At 41.6% G+C, this 19,652-nt stretch overlaps 1 pseudogene; it reads left to right on the forward strand.

The window, feature by feature from the left end:
• The first annotated feature begins 19,153 nt into the window (after positions 1 to 19,153).
• LOC122690910 lies at positions 19,154 to 19,271 on the forward strand (annotated as a pseudogene).
• The last annotated feature ends 381 nt before the right edge of the window (positions 19,272 to 19,652 follow it).

Genomic DNA, 19,652 nt, shown 5'->3' on the forward strand with positions numbered 1-19,652 from the left:
GCTGAGCTTGCAGAGTGATACTTGCATAATCAAAGGCCAAATGGGCAGCTGGATATGGAGGGTCATCGGTTCAAGACCTGAGATAGTCTATATTTCCAGGCAAGTCCAGCATAGACCCAAAATTGCTACACTACAGTCATACAGCATGGGGCCAAGGTGGGCAGTTCCTTATATCAGAGGCCCCTGAAACTAACAGCCATTGTTGACAGTACAGGGACTCCAAGATACACGAGAGAAGGTTGCTAAAGCTTGCACAGTGAAGGAGTTTCAGTGGACCCTAATAGGAGTACCTGTTCTATGGCAATTCAGGCAGATTTAGAATCTTTGACATAGGGAATCTCATTCAAGGCGGGCCTGTTTGGAAGTTACCAAGCCAAAAACTGTGTATATGAGGAAATGTTGCCTCCAGAATGTAAAAATGTCTAAAACATGTTGGGCTTGTTTTAACACGATGGGTACTAAGCGGCCTAAAAGCTGTATCTGGACACTGAAGATTGGAGCAGTCCAGCACTTACCAAAACGTTTTCAGGAACTTAACTGAAGTGGTGGGATTGTGCAGTTTGTGTGTCATAGGAATCTCCTCAAAGGAGGATGTCATCAGTATGAGGTCCTAATTGTGTACCTGGAAAAAGATAGAGCTGGTGAAAATATTGCCTTCAAAGACTGTGTGAGATGGCAGGTGTGGACACTGGCCCCATTGAGTAGACAGGTAAAGGTGTATCGTTTCCCTGTGAAGGTGAAGGTGAAGTGTAGCTGAGAAATTGTTGAAATAGGCAGTGAAAACAGCATGGTAGCCAAATGTTTTGTTATGACTGAAAAGTATTTACCAGTTATTCGTTGAGAGCAGTATTATCAGCAAAATACGTGGAGCCCTAGTGAGTGGGGCCATGACACCAAGGGTAGAAGTTCACACTGAGGCCGTGTTCTTGTTTTACAGCTTTAAGATCAAGTAAAATTTGTTAAGTGCAGCAGAAGTTGGGATAATCACACCTTGCTAAGTAGTTTTCCTATAATGGGTTTCAATCTGTAAAGACCCTGCTTTCACTGAGATTGAATCTTTTTAAAAACAACTGAGGTGAAAAGTGTGATTGCAGCTAAGGGAAAAGGTCCATAGGGTCTCATATTTTAAAGGTGATTATAGGGGCAAAGACTTAATTTTATTACTCATTGAGTTAGATTATTCACGTGTACTAGAGGCTATGTGGGGGTAATGGATGTTTCGGCTATGGGAAGTGTAGGCAAGACAATAATTCCACTGGTTAAGGTTAGGTATATCTGTTTCTATTTCATGTTCCTTTATTCCCGGGCTGTTTTTAGTAGCTTGCCCAAATGTGGACCAGAAGAGGAACAGACATTGATGAGGGGTAAACACTCAATTGTCAAACATCAAAAGTGGAATCTGATTATTACACAGGGCCACCACCCCTACATCACCCCTCTCTCCAGATGGGACCTCTGAAACACACAGAAATACCAAGTCCTTTTCCTTCTCACCAGTGGGATGAAGTGTTCAGGAAGAAATCTTCAGTGCTCAGAAATCTTCAGTCTGCAGTTCTGTCTTCACCCAGTCCTCATTCCCAGTTGTCTGAGTAAGTATGGACTGGCTGGTCTGGGCCCTAAACGGAAAGGATGCCACCTCCCTCCCTTTCACACACCTGACCCTTCCCTTCCTTCCCTCCCCATCATCAGATACACACACATCTTTTTACGGCTTGTTGTTACTTTAATTGTTGACATCTGAGTACTTCGGTCTGTGCAGAGAGGACCATCGTTGTATGTTTGATCCCTGCACAAATGCCTATTCTGCCAGTGCTTTTCCTGGAGCTGCAGCCGATTGGTCAGCGTCTTGGGCTCCAGGTGGGCACAGGGGCTTACTTGGAGAACTGTTGGGAGAAGTGCTGGAAGACTCCACTGGGGTTTCTTCATCTGCCATCAGCTGATTTTCATTCTTCTTTTTATTCTGAGGGTGGTGGTAGAAGACTAGTATCGTCGACTCCCTCTCTCTCTTATTCTCGTCCTGAATTTGTTGGATAGTTGAGCTTACTTTCCTCATGAGCTTTAACATCTGGTAAGAAAACAAAGTCATCCAGAAAGACATTAGTGAAGGAGGATGGGAAGGAGAACTTTGAGAGAATGTGTGTGCACTGAGGAGGGGTTTGTGCCAGGCAAGGGCAGGGTGCGTCTTGGGTGGGGGATGAAGAGGAAGAACATGCATAGGGTAATTTTACCTTGGTACTGCGTAGACCATCTGACCGATCAGAATTCTTTCTCTTTCTCTGGTGAGAGCTTGAGGCTTCTTCCTCCAAATTGACATTGTAGATCTCCAGCTCCTCCTCCTCCTCCTCCACTACTTCCTCAGTTAGGTCTGCCATATTGTAGCAACAGTGGCCTACACCAAGCGCCTGGGGTCTCTATATATACCTTCCCAGGACAATGAAGAGCCACAACTGTCAGTTGATTGGTCAGCAAGAGATTTCCCCAGCCAATGGTAGCCCTGACATGGTTGACATCACAAAGCACCATTTATGAACATCCATGGGGGAGGGGAGGCTGCAATGGAGTCCAGGTGCTCTGGTTTGAGAAAGTGAATGCTTCCTCAATAACCACTAAAGAGCCTTCCCAATTTGACTTTCCACATTTCCTCATCTTGTCCAGTTCAATTGCTGTGGTGTACAAGTTAGGGAGCCAGTTTTCCCTCCAAACCATTACGATCATTATGTAGTGTCCTTCCATGTCCTTTGTAGTACTCTTATTTTAAGGTCTATTTTGTCTGATATGAGGTTTGGTTCTCCAGCTTTCTTTTGCTTCCCATTTTCATGGAATATATTTTTCCATCGTCTCACTTTCTGTCTGTATGTGTCTTTAGGTCTGAAGTGGGTTTCTTGTAGACAGCATATATATGGGTCTTGTTTTTGTTTCCATTCCACCAGTCTGTGTCTTTTGGTTGGAGCAGTTAATCTGTTTACATTTAAAGTAATCATTGATATATATGTTCCTATTGCCATTTTCTTAACTGTTTGGGGCTGATTTTGTAGATCTTTTTCTTCGCTTGTGTTTCTTGACTATGTAAGTCCTTTTAACATTTGTTGTAAAACTGGTTTGGTGGTACTGAATTCCCTTTACTTTTGCTTGTCCGCAAAGCTTTTTATTTCTCCGTCAATTCTGAATGAGATCCTTGCTGGGTACAGTAATCTTGGTTGTAGATTTTTCCCTTTCAGCACTTTAAATATATCCTGCCATTCCCTTCTGGCCTGTAGAGTTTCTGCTGAAAGATCAGCTGTTAAGCATATGGGGTTTCCCTTGAATGTTACTTGTTGCTTTTCCCTTGCTGCTTTTAATATTCTTTCACTGTGTTTAGTTTTTGTTAGTTTGATTGGTATGTGTCTTAGTGTGTTTCTCCTTGAGTTTACCCTGTATGGGACTCTTTGTACCTCTTGAATTTGATTGACTATTTCCTTTTCCATGCTGGGATAATTTTCAACTATAATCTCTTCAAAAATTTTCTCATACCCTTTCTTTTTCTCTTCTTCTTCTGGGACCCCTATAATTTGAATATTGGTGTGTTTGATATTGTCCCAGAGGTCTCTGAGATTATCCTCAGTTCTTTTCATTCTTTTTACGTTATTCTCATCAGAAATTATTTCCACCATTTTATCTTCCAGCCCACTGATGTGTTCTTCTGCTTCACATATTCTGCTATTGATTCATTCTAGAGTATTTTTAATTTCAGTGTTTGTGTTGTCTCTGTATATTTATTCTTTAATTGTTCTAGGTCTTTGTTAATTATTTCTTGTGTTTTCTCCATTTTGTTTTCAAGGTTTTTGATCATCTTTACTATCATTATTCTGAATTCTTTTTCAGATAGTTAGCCTATTTCCTTTTCATTTATTTGGACTTCTGTGTTTCTAGTTTGTTTCTTCATTTGTGTTGTATTTCTCTGCCTTTTCGTTTTCTTAAAATTTACTGTGTTTGAGGTCTCCTTTTCCCAGGTTTTAAGGTTGAATTCTTTCTTCCTTTTGGTTTCTGCCCTCCTAAGGTTGGTCCAGTGGTTTGTGTAAGCTTTGTATAGGGTGAGATTTGTGCTGAGTTTTTTGTTTGTTAGTTTTTCTTCTGATTGCAAGGCTGAGTGAAGTTGTACTCCTGTCTGGTTATGACTGTGTTTGTATTTTGTTTGTTTGTTTGTTGTTTAGATGAGGCATCCTGCACTGGGTGCTCTTGATGGTTGGGTGATGCCAGGTCTTGTATTAAAGTGGCTTCCTTTGTGTGAGTTCTCACTATTTGATACTACCTAGGGTTTGTTGTCTGCTAATCTAGGGTCTTGGAATCAGTGCTTCCACTCCAAAGGCTGTGCGCTTGATCTCTGGTCAGGAATGAAGATTCTACAAGTGGTTTGTTATGGCATTAAGTGAGATTAAAATAAATACCCAAAAATGAGCAACTGAAGATGAACCCAGAGAAATAGAAGTTACAAAATCAGGCAAATAATAATTAAAATAATGAAATACACCCATATACATATATACCCATAAGCAACATCAAAACAGTTGAACAAAAATAAAGTACAATAGTTTGACCAGACGAACAAAGGAAATCAAAAATTTTATTTACCAGTTAAGAACAAAACTAACTAAAGCACAAACTGGAAAACAAAACTAAAGCAACTTGCCAAGTGGGGAATAAAACAGTGAAAACAAAACTAAAGAAATATATTGAGAGGAAAAGAAAGAAAGAATAGACATGCAAAGTTCAATAGAGGTAGATGAAGACTTATATACCTCAAAGATTAAGTGCAAGGGCCAAAGAACAGTAGGAAAGGGAAAAGAAGGAATAAATGTAGATAAAATATAATAGGGTTTAAAAAGTTAAAAATTAAAAACAACGAGAAAAGAAAAAAAAAATAAGAATGCTCTACGGAACTGTAAAAGCCCAACGTAGAGGCGGAGGTTTTTAACAACAATAAAAAGTGTGACTGAATATACACATATACATATACACTCATAAGCAAAATCAAAATAGCCCAACAAAAATAAAGTGCAATAGACTGACCCGAAGGAAACCAAAAATTTTATCTTTCAATTAAGAACAAAATTAACTAAAGTACAAACTGGAAAACAAAACTAAAGCAAGGTGTCAAATGGGGAATAAAGCAATGAAAATAAAATTAACAAATATGTTGAGAGGAAAGGAAAGAAAGAATAGATATGCAAAGTTAAATAAAGGTAGATAAATAAGATTTATATACACTAAAGATTAACTCCTAGGGGAAAAGAACAGTAGGAAAAGCACACAAAGGAATAAATGTAGAAAAAATAACAATAGGTTTTAAAAAATTAAAAATACGAAAAAAAGAAAAGAAGAAAAAAGGGAAGAAGAAAGAAAAGAAAAAGAAAAGTCCATAGAACTGCAAAAGCCCAGCCTAGAGGCAGAGGTTTATAACAACAATAAAAAAATGTGACTGCAAAAAAATAAAACTCAGAAGCTTAATTAGATTTCATAGTGCCAATAAAATCATCTACAACAGAGGGGGAAAAATAAAATAGGAAAAAAAAAGAAAAAAAGTCCAAAAGAATCTACAGAGCAAGTCAAAACATAAGAATAGGAATTATTTTTCTTGAGTCACTGCTGTTAGAGTTCTTTCCTTTGTTGGGAGTCACAATCCACCTCACCTTCCTAGGATGCCCTCCAACACTGTACTGGTCTCTGGACCTGTTGTGGGGGCAGCTCAGATTCTACTCTGGTCCTACTCCTGTGTATTCTGGCCTCCAGTGTCCACAGCAACCAGAACTAGTGTGTTTTCTTTTGTGGGAGCTCTCAGTGTCCTTTTATATATTCCATAGACACAGAGTCTGCCTAGTTGATTGTGTCGATTTAATCTGTAGCTTGTACAGCTGGTGGGAAAGTTTTGGGTCTTCTTCCTTTGCCACCCTGCCCCTGGGTTTCAACTGTGGTTTTATTTCCACCTCTGCATGTGGGTCGTCCACTGGGGTTTGCTCCTGAGTCTGCCCTGGAGGACTTGGGTTTGCCCCAGTGAGGGCCAGGTGCGGAGGTGGTACAGTTGGTTGGATCACAGGGGTTCTGGCAGCACTGGGTACTCATGGGAGTTGGCAGCTAGGGCAGCAGGAAATCTCGTGCTTTAGAAGAGTATGGAAGCCAGTATTGGCCTATACGCTCTAGTATTCTTGTCTGAAGAACCCCCCTGACAGAGAAGCCTGGCAGGCCATAGTCCACAGGGTCGCAGAGTTGGACACAACCAAAGTGACCCTGTGTGCATAGACGCAAGACTTTTTTTTTTTGCCTGTGGCAGCTCTGCCCCAGTGAGGGTTGAATGTGAACGTGGCTCAGCTGCTTGGCTTGTGGGGACTCTGGCGGTGCCAAGCATGTAGGGACATGGACTGCCTCCATCACAAGAGTTATGGCCCTTTCGGAGTCTTTCTTCGAGCCTCTTGTAGCTAGTGATCAGAAGGCCTCTTTGGCCAGTCTTTCTCCATAGCTCTGTTGGTTCAGGCAATAGAGGGCTCCCTTACCTGGAGTCCTTCTCTGTTGTTTGGCACATAGAGGGTCCCCCCTGGCTGGGGTCCTACTCTGTAGATCGGCACATCAGGCACTTAAAGGGGCACCCTGGGTGGGGTCCTACTCTATATTTCAGTCAGTCAGGCATTTGATGGGCCAGCCTCTCTATTGTTCAGCTGCGGATGCTGGTATCTAGGGGGAGAGTCTATGGTGATGGATCCATCACCTACGCGTGACTCAGCAGTATCACTTTGCTTCCATGGCTGCCTGGCTTTTCTCCACAGGCATTTCCCACCAGTCTCCCACCTCACATCCCCTTGATCCGTCTCTCCACAGTCAACAGCAGCCCTTGTGCTGGGATTGCTCCACAATCCCTAAACTCCAACTCTCAGGTGCTGTGCCTTCCAGGGGACCTACATCCCTATCTGGGGTATGTAGGGCTGCGGCAAAGACTGTTCTCATTCCATATAGGCTGCCAAAGAACAGTTGTTTCACTCTCAGCCTTAAATCTTTCTCCTCTAACTCAGACAGTTGCCCTGATGTGGGGATCGGACCACTGCTTCAGTTCTCCCACACGCTGAAGACAGGACCAGTCCTACTGACACCCTTGTTTCTCCCCCTTGTTCCTTTGTCCTACCAAGTTTTCTGTGGTTCTATATGTTATTTTCTGCTGGTCACGTACTCCTTGCTGCTCTCAGCTGGTGTTCTGCATGCACTTCTGTGTCTGAAAGTGTATTCCTGATGTATCCATGGAGAGAGATGTACTCCACGACCACCTACTCCTCTGCCATCTTGTTCTCCCATCCTAGATGTCTTGTTTCTGAGGACCTTGACAATTTGGAGTTTTGTGTTTTCATTTTTTCATTAGATTCTGAGTCACTATTGATCTTATCATGAAAAGTTTTTACAAGTTTCTTCTTCCAGTTCAGTTCAGTTCAGTCGCTCAGTTGTGTCTGACTCTTTGCGACCCCATGAATCGCAGCATGCCAGGCCTCCCTGTCCATCACCAACTCCTGGAGCTTACTCAAACTCATGTCCGAGTCGGTGATGCCATCCAGCCATCTCATCCTCTGTCATCCCCTTCTCCTCCTGCCCCCAATCCCTCCCAGCACCAGGGTCTTTTCCAATGAGTCAACTCTTCACATGAGGTGGCCAAAGTAATGGAGTTTCAGCTTCAGCATCAGTCCTTCCAATGAACACCCAGGACTGATCTCCTTTAGGATGGACTGGTTGGATCTCCTTGCAGTCCAAGGGACTCTCAAGAGTCTTTTCCAACACCATGGTTCAAAAGCATCAATTCTTCGGTGCTCAGCTTTCTTCACAGTCCAACTCTCACATCCATACATGACCACTGGAAAAAACATAGCCTTGACTAGACAAACCTTTGTTGGCAAAGTAATGTCTCTGCTTTTTAATATGCTATCTAGGTTGGTCATAACTTTTGAGAACCTCAAATCAAGTTAGTACTATCAGTGTTGTGGATTTCCCCATGGCAATGGTTGAATTATTCTCTTGAATTATGTCACAGAAGTGACATACATGTTACTCTCTAGATCCCAGAGGACCAAGGTCATTTGTATTTAATAGGCATAGGTGGAAGCAGCAGGAGCATTTTGTAAAGTACTTATGAATCCACCTGCCACTGCAGCAGATGCGGGATACGCAGGTTGGATCCCCTGGAGCAGGCAATAGCAACCCACTCCAGTATTCTTGCCTGGGAAATCCTATGGAGAGAGGACCCTGGCTGGCTACAGTTCATGGGGTCGCAAAGAATCAGACATGACTGACCACAACACATAAACACACACACACACGCACATTTACTTCATATGCTGAGATATGACTTCAGCAGCCCACACAGTAACTGATCTTCCAACATGTGAGTGACTGCCCTGTCTATTGAATAGACTATCAGCTTTTCGCCTGAGTTCTATAGAGAAAGGGGACCAACACATGGTTGAGACACAACCAGTGTTCAAATGATAAGGCTCGTTTCTTTGAGGTTAGTATCAGTCGCGGATTAGTTTGGAATCGGTACACATGATTCAACCTGAGACTCACACATAAGTCCAGGTTGAGATACAGAATTCAGAACTGCTTTAAGGAGGGTCCCAATGAATGCAATAACCCTTTCACTATATGCCAACTGGCTAAACTGATTTATGTTGGTCAGAGCTTTAGCAAGCACTCACAAATGCATCACCAAGAAGCAAGGTGAAAGCACAAGCAAGCCAGACGGCAGTAGCTCAAAGTGCATGTTTTTCAGCATACAGCAGAGTGATTTCGAAAGCCAAAGAAGAGAGGAAAGACCCCAGGTGGTAAGGGACAGCATCTCAGTATCCTGCTCTTGGGGCCAATGCTGCCGTCACTCCACAGAGACAGGATGGATCCTTCAATGTCTATTCGGTTTGGATATCGAAACCAACTGATGACACATACCCCCAGAGTATGAAAAAATTCATCACTCACATAATGAGTTTTTCTGGGGAGAGCAGAGCAAGCTCTCAAGGTTGAAGAATAGCTGAATAGAGCAGGGGAGGGAGACTGGCTTGGCTTTTATGGTGGTAAAAGGGGATAAAGCTGGAGAGTTCCGCATATAGGTCAGGGCTTGGATGGTCTGAAGTGCCTTTTGTCCCAGAGGCAAGAGTACCTGGGCTTTCTTATCAGATACAGAGATGTGGTCGGGCTCTTTAATAGAAACGTGTAATGTAAATGCAAGGTGTTTAGCACAGTTGTGAACTCTCACAACCATTATAACCCAGCTTCTTACACTGTTTTCAGTTAAACTGCTTTTCACTAGATTTGTTGTTGTTGTTCAGTCGCTCATTCATGTCCAACTCTGCAACCCCATGGACTGTAGCATGCCAGGCTTGCCTGTCCTTCACCATCTCCTGAAGCTTGCTCAAACTCACGTCCATTGAGTCAGTGATGCCATCCAACCATCTCAACCCCTGTCATCTCCTTCTGCCTTCAATCTTTCTCAGCATCAGGGTCTTTTCCAATGAACTGGTTCTTTGCCTCAGGTGGCCAAAGTATGGAGCTTCAGCTTCAGCATCAGTCCTTCCAATGAATATTTCAGGACTGATTTCCTTTAGGATTGACTGGTCTGATCTCCTCGCACTCCATGGGATGCTCAAGAGTCTTCTCCAACACGACAGTTCAAAAGACTCAATTCTTCAGCGCTCAGCTTTGTTTATGGTACAACCCTCACATCCATCCATGACTACTGGAAAAATCATAGCTTTGATTAGGCTCACCTTCGTCATCAAAGTAACGTCTCTGCTTTTTCATGTGCAGTCTACATTGGTCATAGGTTTTCTTCCAAGGAGGAAGCGTTTTTTAATTTCATGAATGCAGTCACCGTCTGCAATGATTTTGGAGCCCAAGAAAATAAAGTCTCTCACTGTTTCCATTGTTTCCCCATCATTTGCTATGCAGTAATGGGACTGGTGGCATGAGTTTGAATAAACTCTGGGAGTTGATGATGGACAGGAAGGCCTGGTGTGCTGCGATTCATGGGGTCGCAAAGAGTTGGACACGACTGAGCGACTGAACTGAACGGAACTGAATGGGACTGGATCCCATGATCTTTGTTTTTTGAATGTTGAGTTTTAAGCCAACTTTTTCACTCTCCTTTTTCAATTCCATCAAGAAGCTTTTTACTTCCTCTCCACTTTCCGCCATAAGGGTGGTATCATCTGCATATTTGAGGTTATTTATATTTCTCCTGGCAATCTGATTCCAGCTTGTGCTTCATTCAGCCCGACATTTCATATGATGTACTCTGCATATATGTTAAATAAACAGGGTGACAATGCTCTTTTCCCAATTTTGAACCAGTCTGTTGTTCCATGTCCAGTTCTAACTGTACTTCTTGACCTGCATACAGATTTCTCAGGAGACAGGTAAGGTGGTCTGATATTCCCATCTCTTTTCGAATTTTCCACAGTTTGTTGTGATCCACACAGGAAAAGGCTTTGCCCTAGGCAATAAGGCAGAAATAGATGTTTTCTGGAACTCTCTTGCTTTTTTGATGATCCAACTGCTGCTGCTGCTGCTGCTAAGTCGCTTCAGTCATGTCCCACTCTGTGCGACCCCATAGACGGCAGCCCACCAGGCTCCCCCGTCCCTGGGATTCTCCAGGGAAGAACACTGGAGTAGGTTGCCATTTCCTTCTACATGATGATCCAATGGATACTGGCAATTTAATATCTGATTCCTCTTGCTTTTCTAAATCCATTTGTACATCTGGAAGTTCTCGGTTCATGTACTGCTGAAGCCTAGCTTGGCGAATTTTGAGCTTTCCTTTGCTAGCATGTGAGATGAATGCAGTTGAGCAGTAGTTTGAACATTCCTTGGCATTGCCTTTCTTTGGGATTGGAATGAAAACTGACCTTTTCCAGTCCTGTGGCCACCGCTGAGTCTTTTAAATTTGCTGGCATATTGAGTGCAGCACTTCTACAGCATCGTTTTTCAGGATTTGATTAGCTCAGCTGGAATTCCATCACCCCCACTAGCGTTGTTCATAGTGATGCTTCCTGAGGCCCACTTGACTTTGCATTTCAGAATGTCTGGATCTAGGCGAGTGATCATACCATCGTGGTTATCTGAGTAATTAAGATCTTCTTTGTATAGTTTTTCTGTATGTTCTTGCCACCTCTTCTTAGTATCTTCCACTTCTGTTAGGTCCAGACCCTTTCTGTCCTTTATTGTGCCCATCTTTTCATGTAATGTTCCCTTGATATGGCTAATTTTCTTGAAGAGATCTCTAGTCTTTCCCATTCTATTGTTTTCCTCTATTTCTTTGCATTGATCACTTAGGAAGGCTTTCCTGTCTCTCTTTGCTGTTCTTTGGGACTCTGCCTTCAGATGGTATGTCTTTCCTTTTCTCCTTTGCCTGTAGCTGCTCTTCTTTTCTCAGCTATTTGGAAGCCCTCCTCAGACAACCATTTTGCCTTTTTGCATTTCTTTTTCTTGGCGATGGTCTTGATCACCACCTCCTGCACAATGAATGTCACAAACCTCCATCGATAGATCTTTAGGGCACTTGTCTATCATATCTAATCCCTTGAATCTATTTGTCACTTCCATTGTATTATCGTAAGGGATTTGATTTAGGTCATACCTGAACGGCCTAGTCATTTTCCCTGATTTCCTCAACTTAAGTCTGAATTTTGCAACAAGGAGCTCATGATCTGAGTGACAGTCAGACTGGGAGCTGACTATTTACCATCATATGAAGAACCAATTATTCCAGTGCAGATTACCTAACAGATCATCGTTTCACCCCTAATTTGGATATTCACCTTTCATGTAAAATAAACATACCAAAGTTTCTGTTTGAATTCTCAGATATACCAGATAGAGCTAGTTTCTCTGATAGCAGATAATCTTATACTACTGTAATTGGATACAACAAATTCCCATGTAAACTTCTCAGCCTATCCTTGTCTGATGTATATTACTTCAGATGAACATAATGTGTTCATCAGTTTTTCATTTGCTGTTCTAAAATACTCAAAGAATTTTATAGCTATGGAAGCTCTTGGTCTAAATTAGGAAGTGAAAAATAGTTTTAATATTGTCTTCATCTTTTTAGCATCTATTTAAAGACATGTACAGAAAGGTAGTTAGTTGTAAAAAGTGTGCATATCACCAGGTGTTTTCGGTTTTTAGTGCTTAGGGTTCTTTTTATAATGTTCATCCTTGTTCTTTGTGTTTTTAAGAATAAATATGTTAAATGATTTTAAGTGTAACACTTTCTAGAGCAAACATTATAAAGCAGTGATCTAGTATACGCAGAATGACTTGAGTATTCACTCCTCCAGGAGCTCATCAATCTTGCCTTGAACAGTGACCATAATATTGTTTCTCATGTGTTCAAGTTTGGGATTCCAGAGATGAATGAAATATGCATGTCCTTGTTGTATATTGTATATTGGGGAAGACAAATAGATGCCTGAAAATTTCTAATACAAGATGGCAATTGCTTTTATATAAGTATCTGTAGCAGCACAGGAACAATGGACTCTGGCATTGACAGCAGAGAGGCTTCAGAGCAGAAGCACCATTTGAGTTTAGCCTTAAAGAATGAGGACACTTTTCATCACTTGGCTGCTTGGTGTGGAAGGGAAAGCAATTGCTTCAAAGAGACAGGAAACATCTAGTCTTATTTCATTACGTGGAGAAGCCACTAAACAGCTTATTATTCTCAGTCTTAAATGATGCTAATGTGGAAGGATGGGCAAATATCAGCGACCAAAAGGAGAAAGTAGAAGCATCAAGGGGACAAGGGACTTTGGAAGAGTCCTGATCAGGAAGTAATAGAATGAGAACCTGCTTTGAGAAATGCAAGCAGCTATTTCTGAAGAAAGAACAACTCAAAGCTGCATTTAATGGAAGGAAGAAAGTGTGAAAGAAGTCTGACTAAGCTCAGCATATTATGTTTGCAGGTAGGGAAGAAGTATGGGTTGGTGTTCATTTAGGACCCATGGAAGAGGTTGGAGCAAAGGGGGTAGGTATTCCAGCAATGATTCATTAGGTAGAAAGAGAAGGTTAGAAATAAGATACTATTGCTACTTATTAAATAAATTAATCATAACCCATAGACAGACACTTACTATCTAAAGGTACCAATGCCTAACCACTGAGAAAAGGCGCCCCCAAGTACTGTGTCTTCAGGGAAAAAACAAGGGCTCATTCCTCACGGCTTAACAGCAGCTGACAGAGGACATCCTAGGTTTGTGTGGGTGGTAAGGCAGAAAGAAGCAAGAAGTATGTATGTATATATGTGTGCATATATTTATATTATTGATAAAAACAGAAGTCATTTAATCCTATGCTTCAGTCAGTTCAGTCGATCAATTGTGTCTGACTCTTTGTGACCCCATTAACTGCAGCATGCCAGGCCTCCCTGTACATCACCAACTCTGGGAGTTTACCAAAACTCATGTCCATTGAGTCAGTGATGCCATCCAAGCATCTCATCCTCTGTCGTTCCCTTCTCCTCCTGCCCTCAATCTTTCCCAGCATCAGGGTCTTTTCCAGTGAGTCAGCTCTTCACATCAGGTGGCCAAAGTATTGGAGTTTCAGCTTCAACATCAGTCCTTCCAATGAATACCCAGGACTGATCTCCTCTAGGATGGACTGGTTGGACCTTCTTGCAGTCCAAGGGACTCTCAAGAGTCTTCTCCAACACCATAGTTCAAAAGCATCAATTCTTCAGCACTCAGCTTTCTTTATAGTCCAACTCACATCCATACATGACTACTGGAAAAACTATAGCATTGACTAGATGGATCTTTGTTGGCAAAGCAATGTCTCTGGTTTTTAATATGCTGCCTAGGTTGGTCATAACTTTCCAGTTATGTAAGCGTTTTTTAATTTCATGGGTGCAGTCACCATCTGCAGTGATTTTGGAGCCCCCTAAAATAAAGTCTGCCACTGTTTCCCCATCTATTTGCCATGAAGTGATGGGACTGGATGCCATGATCTTAGTTTTCTGAATGTTGAGCTTTAAGCTAACTTTTTCACTCTCCTCTTTCACTTTCTGCCATAAGGGTGCATCCTATGCTTATCATTGTTCTAATATGATATCAGGTGTTTTACATAAACTGTTCCATTCAATCCCAGAATGACTCTCAGATATAGATACATGCTATCATCATTCCCATTTTACAGATGAGAAAACTAAGTGGTAACAAAGTTTAGAAACTTACTCAAGGTCAAATAACTTTCAGGTGATGAAGCTATAAATTGAGATTGGACTTGAAATCCTGTGGTCCCAAATGCTCATCTGGATGCTGTGCTCCCCCTGCTACAACCCTAGTCTCAGTCATCATCAGATCATACTTGTGTAGTGCCAAGAGCCTGAGAGTCCTCTTTTCCTACAGAGTCCACAACAGTCAGTGAACTTTCTAAAACATAAATCAGACTATATCACTTTCTTTATCAACCATCTAGCAGCCCTCCACTGCACATAAGATGAAATCCCCGTTCTTACCGCACAAGTCCCTACAAGACCTCCTCTCTGCCTCTCCAGTCTCAATCTTCTCTCTCTGCTCTGCTCCTCTCTGACTGATTTCGATTTACACTCAGCCTTTGGCAGTTCCTCAGCACACTCTTCTTGTTCTTGCTTCATGACATGGCAATTTGCTATTCTACCTAAAATGCCCTTCTTCCAAATCTTCACACAACTGACTGTATCTCACTCTTCAAATCTTGTTTTAGATATCAACTCCTCAGGGAAGGTTTCCCCACACCCTTTAGCCAAAGCAGCTCTTCTCTGCCCCACACCAATATCGTGAACCACCCCTTCGCCCATGAAAATAGAAATTACTTGATGGCAAGAACTATTGACTTTATGTCCTTCTCTGTAAGTCCAGAACCAACAATATCTGACACTTCCTAGGCACTCAAGACATATTTGTTTCCTGAAATACTAGTATCTTTCTTAAAGTGTCATACTCATATGTATATATACATACATATATATATATATATATATATATATATATATATATATATATACACACACACATATATATGCTTTTGTGAAATATGGGAGTTTGATGTCATCTCATAGAAGTGAAACGTACACCCCCCATCCCAAATTTCTTCTCAAAGACAAGACTAATGATGCCACACATACGTCAAGAAAATATGAAAATGATTGTTACTCACATAATGAGTTATGCATCAAAAATAGTTAGGCCAATAAAAAAAGAGAAATAATAGCAGCTGTGAGGTGATGGGTAATTAGATGATTGTAATTTTTTTCATTCTATAGATGTAGGTATGAATATAGACAATCAAAACATGAAGTTCTATACCTTAAACATTTGCAATTTTAATTTGTCCATTATAACTCAATAAAATTGAATAAACAATGGGATCAGGAATGCAAGGATTCTTTAATATCTGCAAATCAATCAATGTAATACACCACATTAACAAATTGAAAGATAAAAACCATATGATTATCTCAATAGATGCAGAGAAAACCTTTGACAAAATTCAACACCCATTTATGATTAAAACTCTCCAGAAAGCAGGAATAGAAGGAACATACCTCAACATAATAAAAGGTATATTTGACAAACCCACAGCAAGCGTTACCCTCAATGGTGAAAAATTGAAAGCATTTCCCCTGAAATCAGGAATAAGACAAGGGTGCCTACTCTCACCACTACTATTCAACATAGTTTTGGAAGTTTTGGCCACAGCAATCAGAGCAGAAAAAGAAGTAAAAGGAATCCAGATAGGAAAAGAAGAAGTGAAACTCTCGCTGTTTGCAGATGACATGATCCTCTATATAGAAAACCCTAAAGACTCTCCCAGAAAATTACTAGAGCTAATCAATGAATATAGTAAAGTTGCAGGATGTAAAATTAACACACAGAAATCCCTTGCATTCCTATACACTAAGGGTTCAACATTTCTATAGGTGGAAATGAGTGGATATGTAAGTTACCGACCAGGGTTCTTGGACTCCTTAATAAATAGAAATTGAAAAAAAAATCAAAAAATAAAAAAATAAATAGAAATTGACTAGAAGCCAGACAAATTCAGGAAAGGTTTTATTGATGCCCCTACTGTAATAGGAGGGAGCAAGAACAGGTTCCTTTGCTTCCTCACTCACCAAGGTGGGGCAACCTTGTTCCCATTATATGGGGTGAGTGTAGGGGTGTCTAGGGATCAGGCCAGAGGGGTGGCGTAGGTGGTTTGCCCACCTCTTTGGTGGTATTGTGTGCAGGGGGCATGTGGTATCCTGTTTTTTCTCCCAGCTCTTCAAAAGTGAAAATTAAGCTTTTTGGTCTCTTTGTATCTTTTTGTCCAGAATTTGCCCCAACTGCACAGGCATACAGTTACTTTTAGTTTCTTTGTATTTTGTTGCTTGAGGAGACATTTGTCCAGGTGCAAGCATTGCAGCACTGCAGCAAAAGGTCCCAGGTCCCAGCCTGTCTGACTTAGGAGCTATCTGTCCATGGAAGAGACCTAGGCAGCAGGATTATACCCATGAGGTCAATCAGAAGAGAGGGGTGGTCCCTGCCCACTGAGGTTGCCAGAGCACATCCACACCAGGAAAAGGCAGCAGCAGCTCCAGAGAGAAAGAGACCTGGGGGTTGTCGCCAAGGGGCCATTTTTTGCTCTGGGTACTAGATGAACAAGGGTCACCTTGCAAAGCTGAGCATTTAGGTATGGACAAGGGTCACCTTGCCAAGCTGAGCATTTAGGTGACAGGAGTAGTACATGCAAAGGAAAGGAACTGTGAAAAAGCATGTTGTGGAAGTACTAAAAGAAGTTTGGGGAGGCAAATCGTATGGACCAAATAGGTCCCATTGGCAGCCTGGGACCATATTTTAAAGAGCTTCCTATGCCATACAGAGTTTGCATGTGACTTTGGAGAAAGATACTGCTAGGGCAGAGGACAGTGTATTCATGGGGAAAGGTTTCCAGGATGTCCTTCTTCCTCTTCTCTCCTTGGGATCCCAATTTACCAGTACAGATTAGCTCAAACACCAGCACTGCACAATGTCTCTGAGACTCTCTGACCAATTGCACCACTACACACATACACACACACACACATCTATGCACACGCCACAGAGAATACTTCCTCCTCAATGCTCCCATTTCACCACTTAATTGCTTTCATCCTGGCACCTAGCAGGATTTAGTGAATGAACTTATGTATTATGTCTGCTTCTTCAACTAGAACATGCCATCTGATCAAGAGCAGAAAATGCAGGATGGCTTTTTTTTTTTTTTTTTGGTTGGTTGGTTTAAGCACCATCATTCCAGAGACTGGATGCACCCACTTCTCTTTGAATGTGGTTTCCTCAGGTTGTTTCTTTTTCTAAAAAAAAATATTGATTTATTTTAATTGCAGGCTAATTACTTTACAGTATTGTGGTGGTTTTTGCCATACATTGACTTGAATCAGCCATGGATACTAGAACCCTGTCCCGAACCCCTCTCCCTCCTCCCTCCACATCTCATCCCTCTGGGTTATCCCAGTGCACTGGCTTTGAGTGCCCTGTTTCATGCATCGAACTGGGACTGTGCATTGAACTTGGACTGTGAAATGCATCCATTTCACATACGGTAATAAATATGTTTCGATGCTATTCTCTCAAATCATCCCACCCTCACCTTCTCCTGCAGAGTCCAAAAGTCTGTTCTTTACATCTGTGCCTCTTCTGCTGTCTCGCACATAGGGTCATTGTTACCATCTTTCTAAATTCCATATATATGTGCTAATATACTTTATTGGAGTTTTTCTTTCTGACTTACTTCATTCTGTATGATAGGCTCCAGTTTCATCCACCTCATTAGAATTGACTCAAATGCATTCTTTTTTTTATAGCTGAGTAATATTCCATTGTGTATATGTACCACAGCTTTCTTATCCATTCATCTGCTGATGGGCATCTAGGTTGCTTCCATGTCCTGGCTATCGTAAACAGTGCTGCAATGAACATTGGGGTACACGTGTCTCTTTCAATTCTGGTTTCCTCAGTGTGTATGCCCAGCAGTGGGACTGCTGGGTCATATGGCAGTTCTATTTTTAAGGAGTCTCCACACTGTTCTCCATAGTGGTTTTACTAGTTTGCATTCCCACCAACAGTGTAAGAGGGTTCCCTTTTCTCCACACCCTCTCCAGCGTTTATTGCTTGTAGACTTTTTGATAGCAGTCATTCTGACTGGCGTGAGATGGTACCTCATTGTGGTTTTGATTTGCATTTCTCTGATAAGGAGTGATGTTGAGCATCTTTTCATGTGTGTGTTAGCCATCTGTATGTCTTCTTTGGAGAAATGTCTGTTTAGTTCTTTCGCCCATTTTTTGATTGAGTCATTTATTTTTCTGGTATTGAGCCATTTATTTTTCTGGTATTGAGCTGCATGAGATGCTTGTATATTTTGGAGATTAATTCTTGCCAGTTCTTTTGCTTGCTGTTATTTTCTCCCATTCTGAAGGCTGCCTTTTCACCTTGCTTATAGTTTCCTTCATTTTGCAAAAGCTTTTAAGTTTAATTAGGTCCCACTTGTTTATTTTTGCTGTTCTTTCTGTTACTCTGGGAGGTGGGTCATAGAGGATCTTGCTATGATTTATGTCAGAGAGTGTTCTGCCTATGTTTTCCTCTAAGAGCTTTATAGTTTTTGGTCTTACATTTAGATCTTTAATCCATTTTGAGTTTATTTTTGTGTATGGTGTTAGAAAGTGTTCTAGTTTCATTCTTCTACAGGTGGTTGACCAGTTCTCTCAGCACCACTTGTTAAAGAGATTGTCTTTTCTCCATTGTATATTTTTGCCTCCTTTGTCGAAGATAAGGCATCCATAGGTGCGGGGATTCATCTCTGGGCTTTCTATTTTGTTCCATTGATCTACATTTATGTCTTTGTGCCAGTACCATACTGTCTTGATGACTGTGGCTTTGTAGTATAGTCTGAAGTCAGACAGGTTGATTTCTCCAGTTCCATTCTTCTTTCTCAAGATTGCTTTGGCTGTTCTAGGTTTTTTGTGTTTTCATACAAATTGTGAGATTATTTGTCCTAGTTCTGTAAAAAATACCATCGGTGGCTTGATAGGGATTGCATTGAATCTATAGATTGCTTTGGGTAGTATACTCATTTTCACTATATTTCTTCTTGGCCTTTTGGCTAAGATCAAGTGTAGTATCTGTCTTCGGGCTGACTTCTGTTTGAGCCAGCAGGAAAAAACTTCTTCTTTGAGCCCCTGTCTCTGGCGGGAATCCTCTGAAGGATAGCCTGAGGCAAGGATCTGGTGTCTCCTGATGGACTGGTAGGGTATGGGAGGGAAGGCAGGAAGTCACAGGGTTGGGATCTCAGGGCAGGTCCACCAAGGAGGGTGGCTCAATTACCTGCCATGGGGCACTCCTGAGAGCTGGCCTTTCCCTGGCAGAGAGGTGGGCAGGGGGTGGTGAGGGACATAAAATCCATGCATTTTTGGATCTCTGGGTGTGCATTCACAGAGGTGGATGGAAGGGGAAGATAAAATGGGTGGGACAAGGCTACTGTCTGCTGAAGCTCTCTCTGCAGGTGCCACAGAAAATGTTTTATCCATCTCTGTACCTAGTGTGGCACATAGTAGGAATTCAATATATGTTTGTTGGATGGAA

The sequence above is a fragment of the Cervus elaphus genome, chromosome X (genome assembly GCF_910594005.1).
Source record: "Cervus elaphus chromosome X, mCerEla1.1, whole genome shotgun sequence".
Taxonomy (NCBI): Eukaryota; Metazoa; Chordata; class Mammalia; order Artiodactyla; family Cervidae; genus Cervus; species Cervus elaphus.